This window comes from Patagioenas fasciata, chromosome 9, assembly GCF_037038585.1.
Source record: "Patagioenas fasciata isolate bPatFas1 chromosome 9, bPatFas1.hap1, whole genome shotgun sequence".
NCBI lineage: Eukaryota > Metazoa > Chordata > Aves > Columbiformes > Columbidae > Patagioenas > Patagioenas fasciata.
The window spans coordinates 28,640,514-28,659,602 of record NC_092528.1 but is presented as its reverse complement, the minus strand read 5'-3'; the positions used below and the strand labels follow the sequence as shown (position 1 = coordinate 28,659,602).

Genomic DNA, 19,089 nt, shown 5'->3' with positions numbered 1-19,089 from the left:
ATTAATTTCTGAATAATGCAGCACTGGAGATGGATGATTCACAGCGATGTAAAGTCTTTTGTAGTCATTTAGAGCCTCATTATATGAATCTATCACTCACTGTTTCCACCCACGGACATTTCTTGATCTGATGAGGCAAAATCATTATCATGCAGATAAAAGGGAGAGCCTGACAAAACAAATACAACAACAACTTTAATTAGGCTAATGTTTTAAAATTCCCACAAGGTTATAAAAGTACACTTCCAGCTGCTTCAAACACAAATGGATCAGGGCTCGATTCTTTCCAGTTGGAATAAGGGACGGCATCCAACTGCGGCACCCAGTGCTGATCATGACTCTTCCCAAAGTGGGTCAGCAGGAAATATGGCATATCCAGGTTGACTGAAGAACATGCTGATTTAGCACAGAAGCCTGCAATAAGTCTTTAGCCACAGAAAGGCATCAAAATGAAAAAAAAAAATGAACCCAAGACTGTAAACCGCTGAGAGATGGAGATTTGGCTCCAAACTGCTGACTCTCACGTAACGTTGCTTTATTTCTGTTTGATTAGCAGAAAAGTATTTTTTGTTGATTTCCTCGAATAGTGTCACTTTTGCATTGATTTTTTTTCTTCTCCGTTTTCTCTTTTGAAAATATAATCTTTTGTGATAGGGAGGGTTGTGTTATTAATGGGAAGATGAGCCTGTTGAGGGAGGCTAAAATGCTTCATCAACCAGAAACAATGTGTTTGGTTTCATTTACCTCCCCACAGATAAGATTAGAGAGATGAACAAGTTCAGGTGAAGTACAACCAAGGTCTTTGATGAAAAGAAAGAAAAAAATGTGCTAAATTTAAGATGAACATCTTTTAGATCTTTATGAGTTATTTTATGAGCCATTTTTAAAACTTATTAATTTTGGCACAGTTATCAATTTTCACATTGAAACCATAGAAAATAGGATTTTCTATGCAACTACCTTCAGGTAGTTCTTGTTTGAAATAAATTTTATATTTCAGATGGATTTTTTTTTCACATTTGTATGTGTTTGCTTAATAAGTGGAAAATCTAATTCTCATTTCTGAGTTAACAATTCACAGGGTCTTTGTTTCCATTTGGAATATCTTGATGCTCAGAATCTGTTGTAGTCTCTATGGTTAGTGCTTGTTTTGTAGCTGTGATATAGCCCCTATAATTACTGGTCTGAAGGTACCTTCTGCACTTTCTCTTGAAATGACCTTTTTAAGTATAGAAAACCAACTGTCCTTTTTCCTTTGTTCTCCCCATAGAGAACTGAAGGATGGGAGGCGCTGGTGATCAGAAGTTGTTGGGTCCCCAGCGACTGAGATGAAGAGATGGGTATGAAGAGACCAGATTCTGCCAGTGCAGGTAAGGATGGAAATGTGTGTTTGTTTGCTTAAAATATTTACAATAATAATGAGCACAAATGGTCTTGTCTGCATCTGCTAGATATGAAAATGAAACAGATTTCTTGCTCTGAAAGTGTGTTTGTAGCTAAAGCTGCAGTCCGTGGCCAGAAGTGTAGCATTAAATGAAATCTGATACTCTGTCCATGTTCTAAAGCCTTTTCCAGGTCAGGAAATGAGATGGCAATTGTGTAACTAAGGTTTCACAGCATAAATTCCTCTCTGGATTAACCTTTGCCAAACAGAAGGTCTTTCAGTGCTGTGCACTTCAGCACCTCTCTCCATTCAAAGTCCGCTTGGAGCCACAGCTTCTTAGGTGAAGAAATCTTTGCCCCAAGCATTCTCTCCAAAGAACAAAAAAAGGATACACAGTAAAGTGATGTGGCAGTTTGTGGTTCCTCCAAATGACTGTAAATTTACTCAAAAAATGTGCTCCACAAATAGCCTGAGAACCTGCTCTACATCTGCTCACAGTGATTACTGGAAGGACTAACTCCCATGTCCTTGGACAGTCATGAAAGGCAATGAAAGGACTCATGGGTGATGTTGCACTTGCTCTTAGTGTTTTGGGAAAACACGCCCTTTGAACCCTGCTTGCTTGATACGGTGACCTTTTAAGATCAGGAGAGATCAAGCCCACCATGTGACTATAAGATATGCAAAAGGCAACAGTGCAGGCTCGCTGGAAATAACTATTGATGCATTGCTTCTTAATGTTCTACATACAAAAAGTCCACGCTGTTTATTAATTTATTTGCTTTAGGGTAACTCTGCACAAATATGGAAAGATTGCATTTAAAGTCTTACAGTCTGGGGAGCATCAGCAGTGCTGCTGAGATCAGCACCACGTATTAATTCAGAGATTCTCAGTAATAAATTCCCTGTATTTTTACACTTTTCCCTGGAAGTTGGATTTTTTTTAGAAAGGCAAAGAGACTTTTGATGGCTGGACTAAAATTAATATAGCACAGTTAATATGTTCAGGAGGAGTGTTGGAGGCTTTGTGTAATGCTGGGCAGAGTCTCCTCTTCCTTCCTAAGGTGACACCCCCAGCGTGACATTTTGGACCCCAGACAAAAAAGACAAACCCTTCTCTTCTGGCCCAAACCTTGCTGCAGCGTGTCCTGCAATCCAGAGCGAGTGGGTTATTTGCTTCATCAGCAAGACTGAATGAAGAGATTACCAGCTGCTTTGCAGATCGATGTAGACCACAGAAATGCTCTCTGCTAATAACTGGCTTGGACTAGATGATCTCCAGAGGTCCCTTCCAACCCCAACCATTCTTGTAATTCCTGTCTGTTAGTATCCGTATCTGCCATTTTTTTCAGTTCAGAGCAGGAAGGGACAAACAGTCCGTATGCAAACTGACCAATTTCTCATGTTTTAGCCCAAAATGGCCACTGAGTGATACAACCTTGACATTCCTCATTGAGATCAGGGAATATGAAGCACTTGGCAATTGCCTGTTCCTACCAATGGTCTCTCTCCTTGCTGTCGTCATCTTTTAAACATTTTTTCTGGGCGGTTTATGAAATAATACTACAGGGAGTAGCATGGCTGGTAAGGTCTGTGTGGTGCTTGTACCACTTACCTCAGATTATTGAATTTGGTCAGTGTCAGTTACCATGTAAATGAGATCATTATTGCTCCTCCAAAAATAATAAAGTGTGCACAAGTCAGAAGCGATACATGAATATGTAAATGATGCAGAAGGCCATTAATACCATAAAATTTTGCAGCTTAGTGCTTTGCTTGGAAACCACAGTGGTTTTATTTTGTCTGTATCCAAACGCAGGCAGCAGATCGGTTTCCCCAAGGAAAGGCAGGCTATGGAGAAGTTATATTTCTATTACACAGCATTTGCATATAAATGATTGTTTCCTATGGGGCTTGATGTAGAAAAAGAGCAAGAGAAAGAGGAAGTGCAATGGTAAAACACCATGATACCATGATTATTTTTTAAACTTAGAAAGGAGGACTTGTTATACCCACTTGTAGTGGTAATGATGGTATCAGTATGAGGCTCCTTTAAAGATGTAATCACCTTGAAGTAATGTATGTTGTTTGTCTGCCACTTACTAAGAACTAATAATGGCTAGTGATATATTTTAAAACAAAACCAAACCAACCCTCAAAAAACCCAAACAAACAAAATTATGTTTTCTAGTTCTTATGGAAAACCCAACTTACTTTTACCTCCTCGCTGAAATGTGCAGTAGAGAAGCCAAGAACCAGGTAGGACACTCTCACATGCAAGAGCCACTTTTCTCCTGGACCTATTTTGAGATACATTAGTAAGAAAATGCTGGGAAGCTTTAAAAATGCTGCTTTTCATGTGAAATCGAAATCGTGAGACACATTTCTAACAAGGGTTGTTAAGGACAGAAATGCCATCTGGGACTGGGGACATCCTTAGTGGGACAAGGAGGCTGCACATTCACTTTGGGTGACTTTGTAGGCAGCCGAGCACCCCCTTGGTGACAGCCAGAGCTGTGTCCCAGCACATCCCATCCCCGGCTCTGGGAAGGGATGGGACTGAGCTCCGGGGACCTTTGTCCAAGGGTGATCTGGGGTTTGGAGTGGTACACAGGAAAAATAAAATCTTGTTCTTCTGGCAGTTTTGTTAATGAGAATGCTTTTAATGGTGGATTTAAAAATCTCATAATTTAGATAGGCTTGCTTAGCTTTTATTTGTAATTGTCCATGCTTCTCTCCTAATTACTCCTTGCCCACTAGAGAATTTGGATGTACATTTTACAAACCAAGTGGGAAACAGGAGTGATGGCCGAGAGCAGCTGAATGATTCAGCACAGTTGTTGTAATGGAGACATGACAAGCAAATCAATCGATCATGCGAATTTTTTGAACTATATAATGTGCAAGCATGAATTGAATCCTTCATGGTCCTGGTACAAAAGCCTATTTTCCCTCATTGAAGAGATTTTAAAGAAGAGGAGAATATTCTCACGGTAATTTTAGTCATGAGGACAGATTGCTTTCTCTTCTTCCATTCTCATTAAAACCTCTGTCAAAAAAAGCCAGTTGGAATGCTTTATATTTCTTGTAATTCACGATGTTTAGGCTGTAAGAATCTGACCTTTCCACTATGGTGTGATTTGACTGGCTGATTACCTCTTCTTCAAGTTACTATCCATTTTTTTTCCATATTACAAAGAGAGGTAATTAAGGAAGATTTACATGTCTGTTCATCATTTCTCTCTGTGCTATAGGTCAGACACGTCCCATTGTTGCGTTGAAGTTAAGAGACATTAATCACTTTAGGTGAACTTACAAAGCATGCATTCCTTATTTTTTTTGGCATTAATTGTTCTCAGGTATTCTAAATGAGGATAAAATATGCAGAACTGCTTTCTGACATGAAAAGTAACAATCAAGACAGAAATTCACTATAGCAGAGACTTTGCATGGAGCCTGGGTGTTGGCTGAGATTTCAAAATAGTTGTTTTCAACACCTTAATGATCTTTCTGCTCCAACAACAGATTCCTTTTAATTGCTGAATAATTCACAGAGAAATTTAATGCATTTTATAAGAATCTTCTAAGTGAGTTTTCGTTTTATTAAAGTTGCATTTCATGGTTCTCAGTTGTGCGTGTTTATATTGCCATTGTACTGGCATTAACAAAGCACCTTTATTGACGTATTGTTCCAACCTTTAAATATTGCTAAGGTGAAACCCTCTCCCTACCTGACATTTATATTAAACTATTTGCAGCATTCATTCCTGAATAAAAGTCCTGAATAAATCTATTTCTGTTTAGCTATATATTGTCTGCTTTGGAAAACAGAGTCTCCTAATAAAAACATATATCTAGAAAGGAGATAATAGTTTACATGCACCTATTTTTGAGTACTGTTAGATCTAAGTGCTGTAAGCTAATGTAGAACACTACCAAGAGTCTGTGCAGACAGAATTGTTATTACTATGGAGAGAAATGTATTGTGAAGCTTAGTTCATCTGGCATTTGTCTGATATGTTGTCTCTCCAGTGCTTTTTGCTTGATAAACACTTGTTTAAAAGGGGTTCTCCTCTGTTTGAATTACCTGCTTTCCTAGTTCACTGGCCAAAGGTATTTTAATTGCTTTTTTAAAAAGTTATGGTTCTGTTAAAATCTATATGAGAATAACAGAAGCAAAAATAAGCAGAATGGTGGCATCTCTGACATCAGAAGATGGAGAAAGCCTGGTTTACTGTTCAGCCCCAAGGCTGAGTTTCAGAGCAACCTTTCCTGGTAATGACATGGGAAATGTTGATGTGTGGACCAGTAAGTATGTCTAAAGCCATTCCAGATTTTAAAAAATAAACAAAAAAATTGACTATAAAACTCTTGAAAGACAACTTCTTCATATACAGAGGTAGGAAATTCTTGTCTTCCTTCTGTAGGATCCTGGTAGTTTATAAAAAGTCTGATAATGATGAAGCTACATTTCAGTGCACTTCAGAAAGCTGCAGTTGTGACATGACATTTCTTTTTCCCTTGACAATCATTGTCACAAAAATAGCGATGTGTTATCTGCAGAGACTCACAGGGGGCATTTTCTCATGGCTGGCTGGTGACATTTTTACAGACAAAAGGTTTAATGGAACTCGTGCTGGGCATACACTTGGGTGGAAAAATTAATCGAATAATCATTGCGGTTTATGGACCAAATTCCTGAATGTGTCCATGTCAAGAAGGAGTCTAAACAGAAGCAGCTTGTAGCTCATGCCTTCTGCTAATCATAGAATAGTTTGGGCTGGAAGGGACCTCCAAAGGTCATCTTGTCCAACCCCCAAATCCCCTCGTGCATACGAGATGTCAGCTCCCGTTTTCATAGACAGGTGTGGACTCATTCTCACCAGCACACAACCATTTTTACAGTCACCTGTTTTGCCCTCTAATGCTAAAAGAATCTAAATTTAGGTCTGCTTAAATATAAAAGGAGGGGGTGTAGTTAGGCATTTGTTTTGAAAATTTAAATTGGTTCTTTTTAATGTAACTTGTGCATCGCTCTGCTCTGAAATGCACAAGTCACGGCACTTCAACACCCATGTGATGCTCACATCTCTACTGGTTTAAAGTTAGAACAAAAGGTGAAGTGTTAAAATTTGGTCTTAAAACTGGTGATTTCTAATTGCAATCAGTTTATCTTCTGGATTTATTTCACTCTATAAGTTCTCTTCAAAATTCAGTGGAGAAGCTCTGAGACAGATAACAAGAATGATCAATCAGTTTGTCAGTTTGGGAATGAAAATACTATTTGGGAAGCAAAATCACAGTGTATATTGAGGAGAACAAATTAGAAATTATTCAAGAAACCGATGGACTTTTGTTACTGAAATGCTAAAATCCAGAAGTACTAAAAACCCAATGTTTCAACCAAAATTTTGTTTGCCTAATTTTCTCTCTGATTGTTCAGCTTTGATGATAAAATCCCTCCCTGTGTTGTCCTACTAAGTATAATAACTTGGAAGTCTAGATGATTGTATCATATGAAAACTCAGGAAGCATTCATACAAGTGAGATATCTTGCTTCTGCTTTTGCTCGGGAAATTCCCAATGAAATCTGACTGGGGCAGGTTTGTCACCTGCACTTGTACTGAATCTTCCTGATAATTTGAGAAGCGTCAAGAGAGCTGACTTATCATTTTCATCTAAGTCTCCTGAGCATCTGAAGTCTTCAGATTAAACTGCAGGGGGAAAACTCTGCTATAGGCAAGGGAAAAGCATGAAATAGTACCTGGGAAAGGTGAATCTTTTGGCAGACGGAGGTTCAGACACTTATGAAGTGGAACTGAGATGAAACTTTTGTGTAAGATCAGGTACAATATGTTATTCAACTCCTGCCTTGATGTAGCAGTAGCTTTCTGAAAAATGGGATAAGATTTAGTGTCTTCATTGGTTTACTTGCATGTTAAAAGCAATTTATTGTTTAAATGACTATTGCATACATCTTTTCTCCTCTTGCTGATATAAGTTTCTTAAATTGCTGGGTGTTTTCGGAAGTCTGTGTGTTCACATTTTTCTTTAAAGCTTGTATTTCCAACCTGCGTAGAAAATTACCTATGAACTAAAGGTATTTTTCCTGGAACTTGCAAACTTGTGTCTTGCTTCCTGCAAGCAACAGCAAAGACTGTTTCCCATTTAAATGAATGAGAGAAGTCATGGTAGAAGATTTATTACTTTTGCCTCATTTTTCTTATTTATTCCCAGCATTCTGCCCATTTGCCATGAGCTTCTTCACATTTTAGAAACAGCCAGTCTTCGGCGAGAACAAATTGTGCTATTTACTTCTGTCCTCAGAGGAAACTAATGGTTTAGTGGGTGAAATGTCCAGGACAATAAGGAGAACTGGTGCTGTGTATTCCCAGCCGAAGAAATATATCTTAAGTAAATTGCTCTCAGCAGAAATCATGGGATGTCACGGAAGCAGGAACTGATTTGTATTCTGCTCTTTGTGTTTCTGAAGCATCAGAGCCTGCCCATGGGGAGGCAAAGATTGGCCTGGGCAACGCTATGCAAATAATTTGCTTTCTTTTTTTGGGGGTGGAGGGCAGAAAATGGCAAATGGATTTTTATTACATTTTTCAAATGCAATGTTTACCCTTCATTTTGAAGAAGATATATCTCTATAATGAACCAAGTGGGAAACGGCACATTTAAAAGGTAGAAAACCAGGGTTGTTTGAAATTGCACATATGTCTGTCCTGTCAATGGCTTAACTCCCTGCTTTGGTGCCAAGCCCCAATCCTCCACACTGATCTGCTAATATTTGTGATTTTGCTCAGCAAGGCTTGGCTTGTTTCAAAGTAAAATAAGATGTAGGATTTTTTCTCTTCTGTATTTTTATTGCCTGAGTCCGGGCAGTGCTCCAAAGCTGTCCCGAGGCTCCTTGACGGCACTCGGTGCTGTTCAACCAGCATTCTGAGCCCAACTGCAGCCCAGTCCCCTTGTTTCTGGTGTACATCAAGCTGAAAAATCACAGAATCCTGTTCTTAGAAACGCAAAAGGAACACATGAGCCCTAGAAATGGCCCAAGTCAGAGACTGTGATACAGCAGATGGCTTCAAAAAAGACCTCTGAGCCCTGCTGCCTGCCCGGAGCAGAAACCTGTGCATTTGTAATACCCATAGCCATGTCACTGCTCCTATTTTAAATAGAAAATAAGGTAATAAGTGGATGGTGTGGCACGAATCCTAAAGGTACAAGTTGCATCCCAGCTTAAGAAATGTCTGTGCCAGGAACCAGCGTAATGTTGGGGTGAGGGTGGATTTGTAGAAATTCCAGTTCTGCCTCTTTTTTTTAGGACTGGTCTGAAGGTGGAGGGGATCTCCTGTAAATGCTGCTTTAATCCTGAAAAGGCAGAGGTAAAACCTCTGAAAAATCCTGAAAATTGTTCCTCGGAGTTGCCTTGGTTCATCCCACATCTCCAGAAGGGTATGCTGAGATATACAGATAGAAACAGAAACCCATCATTTCCAAGGCAGGTAGGTGCAGCGAGGCACTTCTCACCAAGTTTCAGTAGTACTAAAAAGGCATTTTTACAAACCTCATTAGGCACCTCCAGGCCTTTGAAATTCAGGTTTTTAGTATTGTTTTGTGCATTTCACATGATTACTAATGTCTCCCAAATGATCTTTCCCTACATGTACTTTGCACATTGCATAATCTCATTTGACACTTTGTTGACAGTCACTGGTATGTTCTCACACTGAGGAGGTGAATCCTGAGCAGAAATTTGCCATTTCCTTTGCAAATATTCGCATCTGTATGCCAACATAAAATGACTCCTGATGCCACTGATACATAAAGAATCTGATGATCAGGAAAACTGTTTCCACCATGGACACAGAGTCTCCTTTTTTAATATTTTTAATGTTTTTCTAATTGTAGGAATAAGTTGTGGAGAGACTTGGCTATGGAGACTTTTCTTTTGAACAATTTTTTATTACTTTCTGTTTCCTTCAACTTGCCTTCCAAAAGGAATAACCTGCGTGGTATAGTAGAATTCTGTGCTTTCCACAGAGCAGATACCCCATAAGCTTGATGTGGATTGCCTGGATTTGAGGACAGTCTAGGCAAAATTCATTTCCTAAATCCAAATAGACTTCTGGATGACTTGTGGTATCACACTGTATCTTTGAGAGAAGTTTAAAAGTCATGGGGTTGAGTTTTGCAGCAAAAATTCAACTCACTTGCCTGGGTGGGTATTGAAAAGGGAAAAATTCCTCGGAGTTCTGCACAAAAGTGTGATTTGCTGCCAAGGCAGCGAAGCAGGAGGTTTCGGTAAATGGCTTCTGTGCAATCCGTGGTCTAGATTTTCAATACAAGTTCTCCCATGATTTGAAGAAACTTACAGAAAACATAAATAGCAAATTTAAGTATGTTTTTCAGATTTCTAGAGTGGCATAAATCACAGGAGTTCATTACATCAGATGCTATACTTTTCCCCCAACATTTAAAAAAGAAAAGGCCCCTCAAAAGTATCAAAAGCAGAGTCTTTTAATTAAAGTTGTGAACAGTGTAATTATTTCAGTTCTCACGACATTTGGGAGCGAGCTGAAGTGTGATATTTATATATATATATAGGTACACATACACACACTCACAGATATATGATCTAGCCTCCTCAATTTTTGGGATCATTTGTCTGCATCGTATGATATAAAATAGTAAAAATACCCTGCTTTAACTGATCCTGGTCTGTTTAGAAAGCTGGTGGGACACCTCCTCTGACCCAGCCAAGGTTCGTGCTCGCAGAAAAAAAAGGTTCCTACTGTGGTAGTATTGGGGTCCTGAATTCCCACCCCCACAAAGTTTGCTCTGACTTACGCACCCTGTCGGTAAGGCCCATGTTTTCCAGGAGTGCCTCTTAGGTAGTTGGTAAGTGGTTGGGAAGTGGTGGAGTCACCATCCCTGGAGGGGTTTAGAAGATGAGGTTCTTAGGGACATGGTTTAGCGGTGGACTTGGCGGTGTTGGGTTAATGGTTAGACTCGATGATTTTAAAGGTCTTTTCTAACCTACGTGGTTCTCTGATTCTATTCTATGGTATTTTCAGTGCTCTCACTCACTGTTTTAAATATTGGAGGATGGGATACCTGATTAAGCAAAGAGGTCTCCTCTGTTACACAAACATTTCAGGGCACAAAACACCCCTCGAGGCTCTGGTTTTGCCATCCAGAGGGATGGCTGAGTCTGCTTCATTCTAGGTAAGTTCAACTGATAAACCACAAAAAGAATATTCTGGTTTTTTCTACAGCGGAACCTGATTCCAGAAGGGACAATTCTGGGATTTCAGCAAGACCCTTTTCTGCCCGTCCCACTCTTGGACGTCCCTGAAAGCTCCACAGCTCCACCTGCCCCATCCACGTCCATAGCTGGTGGTAATAAGGTGAAGCTTGCGGATTTTCTGGATTTTTTTTTTTAATCATCTGAGGCTTAAATGTACAATCAGATGTGTAGAGTTAGTTCTCTGTTATCTCTTTGCTGCAGTTACCTCTATGTAAAGTGACTGTAAGGAAGGGAAAGGGATCGCTCTGTTAAGCTGCCAAACCCATACTCAGCACCCTCAGTTTAATCTTTTGCTCAACCGAAATATTTTTTGCCACTTTTAGGATAAGAAAAGAGTAATTCTAGTTTTTCATCACTTTTTTTTTTTCTTTTCCTTTCTGCTCAAATTACAAACTATTTGGAAGAAAGACTGTCATTTGTTATGTATTTGGACAGTTGTTCCTGTAATAGAGTCCGTGAACGTTTTTGGGGGCTATTTAGAACATAAATCATAACTATGCATTAGGCGGAGGGAAGAGAAGGTTTTATTTAATTTTGAATATCCACAGATCTATAAAATCAAACAGATTAGAAAATAAAACCAGAGCAAGCCTTCTTGTGATGTTCTGAAGCAGTAACCGTGCCATCTGTTACCCGGCGCTCTTCTGTCTGCTCGAGTCCCACAGCAGTTTAGAAAAATGCTCTTTGTGAGACCCTCAGAGAAATCTGTCCCAGTGACTTGAGAAATTGAATCAGAATCACATCAGAATGTGAAGATTCTGCGATGGAAATCCAATTATGATCTGTTAGAGGATTTATTGTGTTGCCTCGAGAAGTCAGTAGCTCTATGGAAACACGTCCTGTCCAGGGAGCTCTTCTTGGTCTGGTTTCCTGTTCTTGATGTAAATAGAATTGAGAGTTTCAGTTTTTTTTCTTTTTTTCTTTTTTAGTTGATGCGCTGATTTTCCCAGTGAGCTTTAAGGAACTCTCCATACATATGCCTGAAGTATGGTTTGAGGCTTCAACCTGTTGTAAAGACCGTGTTATTATTTTAAGGTCTAATTCACGCATTAGACTGAATCTTACAAGCTTGAAGGAAAGTCTGCTGCTTAATTTTTTATTCTCTCTAGTGCACTCTACTGTGAATTTTGGCTTTATTTCATTTTATGTTTTAGAGGTAATGATAGCACACTGGAGTTTGTTTTCTGTTTCCTAGATTTGATGAGATATTTATGCATTTCTTAGGTTTTTGAAGATTTTGTTGTTGTCGGTTGGGAGTTTTTCATGCGTGTGGTTTTGTTTGTTTGTTTGTTTTCTGGGATGGGGTTCTTACTCCTTAACACATTTATCCTTCCTCTACCGCTGAGAAGCAGGAATGCTTTTTTCTCCCTGTTTGACTTGTGGCCAATAAAAAGAAGAGTTTGTTACAAAAAGTTGCTGTTAAATCCTAATCCAGCACTGAAAACACAAGAGAATCCTTCGGAGATGGTTTTGTTCTTGGGCTTTTTTCAAAGAATGTGTATGCTAAGGGACTTTTTGAGGTGGTTGAATCTTCAACCTGATCTGGGGGAAGATGTCTCTTCTCATGGTGTGGTGGTAGCAAATTCGACGAATCCAGACGCCGGCATAAGCTCTTTGATCGAACGGGCGGGCCGGGCGAGAGTAAGGAGTCTAATTCAATGTGAATTTACCATCCGTACTCTTTAATGAACTCTTAAACAACACTGAATATCAATGTCCCCGAGACCACGTTTTTCCAAGCCTTATATACTCTCTACCAAAAGGCCATGCGGCAAGCGCAGGCTACAATTGGTTACACTCACAGTCACTCATCCCCCCCACTATGGTGATTGGCTGCAGGGCACTGTTCACAGACTGTTCATGCGCAGCGGCAACGCCCCTCCTGCAGCCTGGGTTGAGGGCAGAGCGGCCTCTGTTCACTTTCCTTTTGTCTCTGGTGTCTCAGGGAAATCCTTCCGTGTAGCACAGCCGCATCAAGCCCTGGCTTGTTCACAGCACACAGCCAGAGACTCTCCACAATTCCTCCTTTTTTTTTTCTTTTTGGACAAGCCAGGATTGATTAGCTGTGTGTTCTAATCCTTCTTTGATATGTGATAAAAAACAACTTATACATAACATATAAATAACAACAACAATCAACGTAAACAGTGCACTTTGCAATAAACCTGAGGTATTCCATTGCCGTTTAAATATCGCAATGGATTGATTAAACAAATTCCAAGAACTTTGGTTTAAAGATACTCAACTTATAACAAACGATGTGCTGGGTGTTGATAAACTTACTCAAGAGGTAGTGGTGTTTAAAGATCTACTTATATAACTATAGTACGCATACATGTCACAGCTAAATCAATGCAAAGGTTACACCTCACTCTGTGACCTCCGAAGGTTCTGCTGCAGGGAGTTGACTTGGTTGAGTTTGTTTCAACTCCGGCTTTACTGCTCGGCTTGGAACCCACAATGGACCTTGATCTGTGGAGAGACACATATACCCTCTACCATTAAAAATAACAGGTACTGGTCCCTTCCACAATCCAGTGGTGGGATCACGATACCTCACCATGAATTCCGGTAAAGTGTTTTTCCTTCCTAGTCTGATCTGATAATGATGAATGATCACAGGAGGCTCCTCATGATCTCCAGTTAAACATAAATAATTCAAGGTAAACAACACCTTTGCTAAACGCTGTTGACAATCTAACTCTTCCTGCTTCTGTTTGCTCAAATACCCTTTAATCATTTGATGTGCTCTCTCGATGATTCCTTGGCCTGTTGGGGAATGAGGTATACCTGTAACGTGTTTCACTCCCCATTTCATTAGAAAAGTTCTAACTTTCTGGCTAACATAGGCAGGGCCATTGTCTGTCTTAATCTTTTCTGGGACACCCATTACAGCAAAACAAGCTGTAAGATGTTTACATACATGTAGTGCTTTTTCTCCTGGTAAAGCAGTAGCCCATATCATTTTTGAAAAGGTATCAATTGTGACATGCACATATTTAAGTCTTCCAAATTCTGGCACATGTGTCACATCCATTTGCCATACTTCTAAGGCTTTTAAACCTCGAGGATTGACACCGATTCCTATACCTAACATCTGGCTTCCACACTGAGGACATGCCTGTACAATACTTCTTGCTTCATTTAAAGTTAAATCGAATTGTCTTTGGAGACCTCTGGCATTCTGATGAAAGCTCTCATGACTTTGTCTCGCTTGTTGGAATTTATCTGTTGGAGGCATGTGCTGTACTGAACTTACTAAACTATCTGCAATTTGATTTCCTTCACCTAGACCAAGATTCCATTGATGACTGCGGATGTGAATCACACAGCAGGGTTCTTTTCTTTGATTTAAAATAGCTCTCAATTGTACAAACAATTTTCCTAATCGAGGATTATTCGATTGTCTTAACAGGGCATTTTCCATTCTGGGTATTACACCTGCTACATACAAAGAATCTGTGACAACATTTAAAGCAGATTTCAGCCAATTATTTAAGGCCCATATTACTGCCGTGAGCTCTAAAGTCTGCAATGAATCCTCTTTTGAACCTTCAATTAAATGCTGTTTCCATTGACTATTCTCTTGCCAGACACATGCTGCCTGGTGTTTTCGTTTTCCTGCATCTGTATATACTGTAAGGCCTTCAACAGGTTTTGCTTTTACTTTGCTTCTCTCTAACCACTGATTTGTTCTAAGGAATTGCCATAGTTTACCTTTTGGTTGTCGTGAATGTACCTTGCCTATAAATCCTAATAATGCATTCTGTATAGGCATCGAATGTCTCAGCCACCATTCTAAATCGGCTCCATTTATCGGAATACTGATGTCATCTGGTTCCTGACCGCTAATTTCTAATATTCGAGATCTTCCTTTTCGAATCAATTCTCCAATTGCTTCTGGTCTCGTTTGAATACTGAATTTTGGTTGGACACTGAGAAAAATCCACTCTAATAATCGCAAATCATTTTCTGTTTTCAATCTGACAGTGGCACAAAAGGAAGAATCTGTAGCAACATCTATGGGGAATTCCCCGTTTTTGTTTTGCCACTGGCAGATGATTGCACACGGATGTTCTAGATTGCTAATAAGGAGGGAAATTGGTCGATCAGAAAGTCTTCGGCTAGACCAATTTGTCTGTACTTTTTGTATAATATCAGAAAGACATTTGAGATGCACGGACTCTAAGCTTATTTTCTTAGCTGGATCACCTCCTTTTAGAAGTGAAGTAAGAGGTGCTATATCATTGTTAGTAATACCTATGCAATTTCTAATCCATTGTATGTCCCCTAACAATTTTTGGACATCATTTAAAGTTTGTAAATCAGTATGTAATTCAATTTTTTGTGGACGAATCTGTGCATCACAAATGGACCAACCAAGGTATTTCCAAGGTGCAGACTTTTGAACTTTCTCTGGAGCTATAACCAACCCCTTTTCTTTGAGTTTGATTGTAATTTGGACTATGGAACTTTCTGTGAACTCAGCTTGTTGACAGAACAGAATATCATCCATATAATGATAAATAATTGTTTGTTTCCATGATGCACGAATAGGTTGAAGTGCCCATGCAACATACATTTGGCACAGTGTAGGAGAATTTTTCATACCTTGCGGTAGCACTACCCACTCATACCTTTTAGCTGGTTCCGCTTTGTTTACTGAAGGCAGTGTAAATGCAAAACGCTGTGTATCTTGCTCATGTAAAGGAATGGTAAAGAAACAATCCTTTAAATCTATAATTAGAATATGCCAATTTTCTGGTAACATTACAGGTGATGGTAATCCAGGCTGTAAAGCACCCATGGCTTGCATTTGATCATTTACCTTTCGCAAGTCATGTAATAATCGCCACTTTCCACTCTTTTTTGGTATTACAAAAATTGGGGTATTCCATGGACTAGTAGAAGGCTTGATATGGCCTGCAACTAATTGCTCTTCTACTAATTCTCGTGCCTTTTGCAGTCGCTCTTCTGTTAATGGCCACTGGTCAACCCAAACTGGGCTATCTGTTAACCAGGTCAATGGAGGGTTGGGCAACTGCTTTCCAGTGACCACTAAGGAAAAGGTGAAGTAGTTAACACGGCACCAAGTTGACCCAAGACATCACGGCCAATAAGCGCCTCAAGGCTGCTTGGCAATTCCATTACATACACCCTAAGGGTAACACATTGACCTTCAGGGAAACTAATGGAAATGGGATCAACACTTATATTTGGAGTAGTTTGACCCCCTACTCCAGCTACAGTGGAAGAGATTGATTTTTGAAGTTTCCAATTTCGTGGCCATTTGAATTGACTAATGATGGAGACATCAGCTCCAGTATCAAGCATTGCATTTACCTCTACAACAACAGTAGAATCAGACTGAAATAGTTGCACACGTAACATGGGACGCTGAGTCATTGATGAGGTGAAGCAAACTGCAGGACCTGTCGATCCAAATCCTTTATCACGCCTTTCTGTTGAGGATGATGGAGGAACTCCTGGAAGCATTGGTAGGCAGTTTTCCAGTGCTACTACCTGAGCTATTCTACTCCCAGAAGGAATAAAAATTGGCGGATGCAGAGTGTAGGCCAGGATTTGAACAGTTCCTGTGAAATCTGCATCAATTATACCTGGTATTACTATAAGACCTTTGATACTAGCAGAAGAACGGCCAATCAATAGGCCTCCAATGAGACTATCTTGTCTAAATAAAGGTCCTTTAGCATTAGTTGGTATTCTATGAATTGCAGTATTGGTCAATGTTGTATCTACTGCTGTCTCCACATCAACTCCGAGGCTTCCTGCGGTGCTTGGCTTGTTGAGGTGAAAGAAGCCTGGTTCACGGTTGTGTCGCTGATTGTGATACAGGTTCGGAGATGTTCTTTGTGTCTGGTAGCTGCTGAACGTATACCATAGTTCATGATTGTTTGTTTTGCTTGCTGCAAAATTTTCCAATTGTGTGGTTCCCATACCGCTGTCTGAGTGTTCATATTTTGAATGACCGGTAGGGCTAATTTTGCTGGAGACCAATCACCTTCTAGAATGGCATCTTTGATGACCCCTGACCATCTGCTACGTCGGGGCTGCGGCTGGTCAGTAGAGTCTATAGGCACCTTTGATGGCATTGTTTGTGAAAGGCAAGCTGGTTTTTGAAACTCAATTTGTTCCTTATTTTTCTCTACATTTGACACTCTTAAGTTAAGTTGTTCAAGCTTGTTGGTAATGACTTGCAGTAACTGCTCTACTGCTTGGGGTGAGCCCAATGATGTAGGAGGAGGCTCACAAAAAACTTCCGCGGGTGCTTGCGGAGGCAAAGTCTGAGGCGGCCCCGGCCCCGGCGGCTGCGCCGCGGCCGGTCCGGCGCTTTTCTCGGAGGGAGGGGGGGCGTCCGGCTCGGGGCAGGGCAGAGGCGGAGCGGTAGGAGGAGGGCGGCACTCAGGGCCTCCCACATCCGGACAGTCGACTAGTTGCACTTCCGCCTTCTTGGCACATTGCCCCAGAGACCCGGAGGGGGAAACTTCCGGTTCTTTGTTTACGAGCCGCGCAGTTTCTAATCCGCGTTGCAGATCGGATTGTGAAAGTATTGGCTGAGCCGGGACCCCGCGACCACCCCGAACGGCAGGCAGACCCCACAGAGTAGCCCACAGGCCCCTCTTTTCTTTTGGACGACAAGTTTTATCAGTCCAGGTTTGTTCTGGGACAAGCGCCTCCGCGGCTCTTAGGGCGGCACGTTGTTCCGATTTCATAATTTCTAATGATTCTAATACGGTTTTCCACAATTCTCTCACAGCTTTAATTTCTTTCTCTTCTTCCCCTCTGATAGTTTTGTCCCACATAGTGTCCCCCACTGATCTCCATTCCGTTGGGGAAAACAAAAGTGGAACTTCCCCAAAGTGTCCCCACTTCTGAGCTAAAAAAATCAATGTGATTAGCTTTTCCTGTGACGATTCAATACCTCTCTTAGAGAGAATAGTCGTCAGCAGTGCCGCGGCTGTTTCAATATCCATTATCTTATCAGCGCGGTCTTAACGTAGGATGCGAGTGGCCAGCTCGACTGGTGCCCGTCTTTTGATACCGGACTAAGCACACTATCCCACACCCCGGCTTGGCTCCGTTTTTATGAACGCTGCTCACCGCAGTAATTTCGATCCGGAGCGATATGCTTTGCTAACGATCCATCCTTCTGCTACCATATGTAGATCCGAAGCGTTATGCTCTGCTAACGAACCATCCTCTGCTACCAAATGTGGTGGTAGCAAATTCGACGAATCCAGACGCCGGCATAAGCTCTTTGATCGAACGGGCGGGCCGGGCGAGAGTAAGGAGTCTAATTCAATGTGAATTTACCATCCGTACTCTTTAATGAACTCTTAAACAACACTGAATATCAATGTCCCCGAGACCACGTTTTTCCAAGCCTTATATACTCTCTACCAAAAGGCCATGCGGCAAGCGCAGGCTACAATTGGTTACACTCACAGTCACTCATCCCCCCCACTATGGTGATTGGCTGCAGGGCACTGTTCACAGACTGTTCATGCGCAGCGGCAACGCCCCTCCTGCAGCCTGGGTTGAGGGCAGAGCGGCCTCTGTTCACTTTCCTTTTGTCTCTGGTGTCTCAGGGAAATCCTTCCGTGTAGCACAGCCGCATCAAGCCCTGGCTTGTTCACAGCACACAGCCAGAGACTCTCCACATCATGGCAGGGACTGGATGAGCTTTGAGGGTTCCTTCCAACCCAAACTATTCTATGATTCTATGAATCTGATGAGGTTTCCTATAATTTTGGAACACTCAGCTCTTGAAAACAGAGGTTTTATCCAAGTAACTTTGCCATTGATTGCTAACTAAAGTGCAACTTATTCTTCCAGATTTTGTCCCAGAACTACAGAGGGTTTGTGAGCTCTTCAAAACAAATTCCAGATGTTGAAATTGTTGTAGGTAGTACCCTATGACATTGCTTGAGAAATTCTCTTAATGCAGATGACCGATTGAATGGTTTGTTTTGTTCATGTGAAAAATAATAATGCTGAAATCTGCTATCTTTCCCAAGTATTTTCGTTTTGTGGTGTGTAGCTTAAAAGTAGAGAATGACAGGATTTGTACCTCCAGGGGAAATGTTTAGAAATGACACAACATAGAGTTTCTCATGCGCTGTCTAGCTAGGAAAAGTGGCTTTACCTTCTATGACTACGCTGGTGGCTTTGTTCAAGTCAGACGGGTAAGCTCTTTCCTTAGCAAATAGGTCACAGAATCTTAAAAGGGGAAAAAAAATATGTAAAAGAAAGGAAAGGAAATGAAAAAAAGAAACAAATTCCATTTCAACTCTTAAACTGTGCTCTCTACAGTTCTGTGACTAAGCAGAGGCTTCAAAATTGTATAGGCATTCTCAGTAGCTTAGTG

General features: G+C 40.8%; 1 long non-coding RNA gene across 1 annotated transcript in view; it reads left to right on the top strand.

Annotated features, from left to right (window-relative positions):
* The window catches only part of LOC139828607 (uncharacterized), a 138,248-nt gene extending 129,452 nt beyond the window's left edge, over positions 1-8,796 (top strand). Inside the window, exons 4-5 of the long non-coding RNA XR_011740412.1 lie at positions 1,271-1,370; positions 8,715-8,796. This is a non-coding gene — a long non-coding RNA (uncharacterized lncRNA). The remainder of the gene's footprint in view (positions 1-1,270; positions 1,371-8,714) is intronic.
* The last annotated feature ends 10,293 nt before the right edge of the window (positions 8,797-19,089 follow it).